This window comes from Marmota marmota, unplaced genomic scaffold (genome assembly GCF_001458135.2).
Source record: "Marmota marmota marmota unplaced genomic scaffold, marMar, whole genome shotgun sequence".
Lineage (NCBI taxonomy): Eukaryota > Metazoa > Chordata > Mammalia > Rodentia > Sciuridae > Marmota > Marmota marmota.
The window spans coordinates 21,162,902-21,167,853 of NW_026000153.1; positions in this window are offsets into that span (position 1 = coordinate 21,162,902).

Sequence of the window (4,952 nt, forward strand, 5' to 3'; positions counted from 1 at the left end):
TTAATTCAATTACATCCCCTCTGGCACCAGAAGTTCTACAGATGTCTGCCTCAATTTCAACTTTGGGCACTGGCCAACATAAATGGCTTTGAGGAATCATCAGATGATCCAAGTGAGGAGCTAATTACCAGATGCTCCACTAATTAGTGGTTCCAAAGGTAAGGACAGAAATGTAAAAGGAAAATATCACACATAATATACTAGCATATTACCATGGCCAACAGAGAAATTGAACAGAAGCATAGTTTTTGAAAATAATGTTCTCACTGGACTGCATAATAAGTTTGTACAAACAAAATAACAATTAGTGAAAAAAAAAAAAGGAAAAGGCTATTTGACTAAGGAAAATATGTTGCCAATATTTGGTTGGTATCTATATATTTCCTATGTAGATAAATTATCTTTAACTGTAAGTATCATACAGGTAAAGCAGTATTTATTGTTAAGTTTTAGACCCAATTATTTGCATTTAATAAATCTATTCTCCACCCCCATTTTCTCTTCTATTTTTTTCTCCCTCTTTGGTTCTCTTGCTTTTTAGCCTTCAGTAAAGGCTTACATTGTCCTAGTGAAAGTGCAATTTTTTTGTAGAATGGATGAGATGTCTTTCTGGAGCCCTGGCACCTGGATCCCACGGTAGGGCCAGTGAGAGACTGTGTGAAATTCTAGCTCCAGGGAGTACAAGACTGCTACAGGGAGCCCTGGGCAGGGGCAGGTGAGGGTTGGACCAATCCACATGGGGAGCCTGACACAAGGGAACTGAGTGCAGAGAGTATAATGGTCCAAGATGGACAGGTCCCACAGATGAGGATGACCAGGTCGTGGGGGCCATCAGCCACCTGGGACCAGGCTGAGGAGCTCTGCTTTCTTCCTGGAGCGGATGGGCTCCTGTTGAATTCTTTTTCTGTTTGTCTCATTGTTCTTATTTTTTGGGAGGTGAAATATAATGAAAGTATATAAAACCTATTTTAAGGAATAACAATAAAATGAAACCAATAGACTCAATATCTGGTTTCAGAGCAGAATCTGAGAAGAACTTCTGAGAGTCCCTCAATAGCTTCACCAGTTACTTCCCGTGACTCTGTCTTTTGGGTTTGTCTTTCCCTATTTTTTTCTTCTTCACCTATGTTTATATCTACAAGGAAAACATCGCCTGGTCTTTTGTGTTATTGAGCTTCATGGAAGTGATATCATGTTCCATATGTTCCCTGAGAGTCACATTTCCAGCCCCACAATATGGACTTAGATTCCTCTTATGGATGTTTGCCTCAGGTGCACTTGTGTTCACGACTGTATTGAAGGATCCTGAGCTGCTTGACTATTATGTAGAAGAGTGTGTGGGCATCTACGTTGTTTCCAGTTTTCAGTTTAATCAATGTGTTGCTACAAGCTTCTTTAATGTTGCTGCCTCTCAGTCTTCAGCTTTATTCCACAGAAAGTTATTTAATTGAGTGGTTGTTCCACTTAGATCCCAGCAATTCTGCATTTGAGGCTGTTGTGAATTATTCAAGTTTATTTTGAGCTGTGGAGTGAATGGTGGAAAGATCCTTCTGATTTCAAGACGAGCGTTGAATGGGAGTAAGATGAACTCAGAACCAGGGAGACTACTGTAAAAGCTGGTGTGGAGACTGAGGCCAGGTGACCCAGGCTTCAGTAGCAGCAGAAGCAGTGGGAATGGAGACAAGGGGAGTCCTTGAGAAAGAGTAGCAGTCAGACTTGCAGATGAGTTAACTGGCTCATGGAGCTGAGGTGGTGGCCTGGGAGATTTCAAGGTTTGCCACTGGCAGACACTAAAGAGTCCTATAGCTGGGGAGAGTGTGGGCTGAGGAAGAGAAGGGCATCATTCCCTAGGCCCCAAACTCTCCTGGCTGTGTAACTAAGAAAACACATTAAATATATTTTTGGTAGACATGTACTTCCTTCCCCAATCCCTAACCTATTCCTTGGAACATATTAGATTTTCAATAAAACAGTTTACATTCTCATGTCTTAAGCAATGTTTCCAGGAATGTACAAATTTAGTTCTCAAGTTCCCAAAGAAAAACTGGGAAATGAGTCCCTGAGTGAACACACGGCCAACTTGTCATTCGTATCTGCAAGTTTTTCACCTAGAGCCCAACAATTGCTTGTGACTTTGTTCTTTCTATGTGATTTATCATCCACAGGATAGTCCTTTCAAAAACGATTTAGAGTAGTTAACTGCATATGTTTGGTTTGGTTGGGACACAGTCTCATGAATTTTTCACCTCTTAGCTTAGATTTGGACTATCTAAAACAGCTTCTAAAATAGTTCCAAAAGCAAACCAGCAACAATGCTTTAGCATGCACAGCAAAGCAATTCACAGCTCATTTACTAACTGGTTGTAGGCAACCACTGAAGACCAAGCCATAGTCGTGAGTTAAACGTGGGCCAGGTGGGACTGGCTCAACCAGCCAGCTTTCACCTGTTCCATGGTCCCCAGATGGAGGTCTCATTAGGAGGCCCACCACATTTCTCCTCCCCGCCATGCTGTCTGGCCCTCCTTCCCATGCATTCCTCCATTCTCTGTGGCCACATCTTGGAGAAGTCTCCCTCTTTGGTGTTTATGTAGCTCTCTATTCCTGCTTGATGTCAGATTTGCTGCTGTTGGGTCCTGGAGTGTCATGTCAACTTCCTAGCTGCCCTGCCTGCTCCCTCTCTTGGCCTGTTCAGTGGTCCTGTCCTGGCTGTTGTCATTGTTCTAAAATCCACAACTGACTGACCACTCATTGCCATGCCTAAAAACTGCAGGACCCTCAACCCTGCCTCCACTCCATCCGCATGCCCACAGCGGGAAGTCTGGAATCTTCAGCCTGCGAACCAAAATCCCTTCGGGGGAGCCCTGTGCTCTCTCCCTCCCTAACTGTTGGCCACCCTCACCTTCACAAATCCCACACTGCAGCTTCTACCCGTGCGTCATTTTTTCTTGACTGCCTTAGGCTTTTCTTTTCCTCTGGTCTTCTGTTATATTCTTTCTTTATACCTATTGTAGATGACATCTGATTGATAGTCATATCCTTTAGTGTGATCCTAGGGCCATCGTATATTGAAGTCAGATCTGGGTTGAAATCTTAGCACTGATACTATGTTACTGAAGACCCCGTCAAAGAATAGAACTAATCTTCTCTCCAAATCAAATGGAACAAAGCAAATACAAGTGCTTACTGTTCATTCAACAAGTATTTATCGAGCACCTATTTCCTTCTAGGAACTAGGTTAAGAATATCCATGGAACCTCCAAAAGGAATATCTACATAGAAAATATAATTTCACAAATAAGCATTTCACTGTATTTTTAGAATGTTCAATGAACAAAAGCATAGCTATAGAAAAACATATAAAAAGGGTATATCCTATTTGTTCTGGGGGAGTCAGTGAAGGGATATTAGGTAGAATCATGAACATATTAGCCCCAAATTTCAGTTGCTTAAATTGCAAGAAGCATGTTTCTCTGTCATTTGAGAGTTCGGGGCTAGCATTCCAGTGGGTAGAGCATTTCCCATATACTCAGCCGCCCAAGGTGATGGCTGCTCTCTCATTTCCAATGTGTGGCTTTCCTACTTCCCTGGGTGTCCCCATTTCTCAGGAAAGATGAGGCACAGAGAAGCACAGGGATCACTGAAGGGCCAGGGAGAAGTGGCCTCATCCTGCTATTCAGGGTATCTGCAGGGCTTGTGCCTAGGCCAATCTGAGCTCCCAGGGAGTCTGGGCCATTGGTCCCATATGTGCCAAGCAGAAAGGAGAGGTGGGTCTGGCAGACAGATGTTCCTGTGCCCGTGGAGTGATTAGAAAGAGGGAAGTTTGGTTTTCTCTGAGCCTAGGTATGGGAGAGCCTGGGGATTGGGAAGTGTAGAGTTTGACCTGGGTGATTGGCTGCCAGTGGCCCCGGGGGTGAACAACCCATATCCAGGGCCTGGAAGTCAGCTCAGTGATGTGTAACCTGGTCTGAAGAGCTGAATTTTTAAACCAGAGTTTTCCTGGGCAACTTTGTGCTTTTACACTACTCCTCTGGTTGCAAAGTGAGAAATCCACCCAGAACCATGATGTTGGGTAGAGTCTACAGTGAAGTCAAGCAGGACTTGAGAGCAAGCTGTTAGGGTGGACAGTGAGTAGGGAAGGGAAAGCACAAGCTCTGCTGAGCCCAGGCTGGTAGTTTATCTCTTGGGTGGGCTATTCTGATTTCATCTGTCACACGTTATGTCAGGTGTTAAACCTTCCATTTAAACTGAGATGCACACTAATGAGCAGCCAGAAGAAAGGCTGTGAAATATGTTTGAAGAGCTCCTTCTCTGGCTAGAACAAATGCAAAACTTTTAGGTGTATATTGACTGTTCTATTGCTAGTGGTAAACAATGCTATAATATTCTGAGAAAGAAACTTGGTTTTACAAAAGATTTCATAATATACTGTACTTCAATATCCTCCTGGAAAAAAAATAAAATGACATTAGAACAGTCAGTATATCCAACTGGAATTTTGAAAATAATTTTCAATGGAAAACACTCATTTCCCATTTCTTTTCTTGCATCCCACAACTCGCTCTCCCAGCTGCCTGACCGTGTTTGACGTGAGCTGTCTTAAATTTCTCTTCCTCCAGAAATGCTCTTCTGCTGGCTCTGGAGGGTCAGGCTGGGAAGGCATCCTTGTCCTCAGCTCCAATACCACAAGAAAGAGTAGGCTGGTTGTCTTCTCAGTTGATGTACCACAAGAATGCTGTCTCCTGTGGTAATTGGGTTTATGTACAGGACTGTGGCAGGTCCTCTGTCTGGGAAGAAAAGGGATTTTTCCATTTAGGCTTGTCAAAGGTTTTAGAAGTCCCTTCAAAGTGAGCATTTTTGGCTCACAACTCACCTACAACAACTTGGTTTTTAAATGGTACTGATTGTCATTCTTTTCTTTGGGGCAGATTTGAAATGATAGTGTATATCTTACA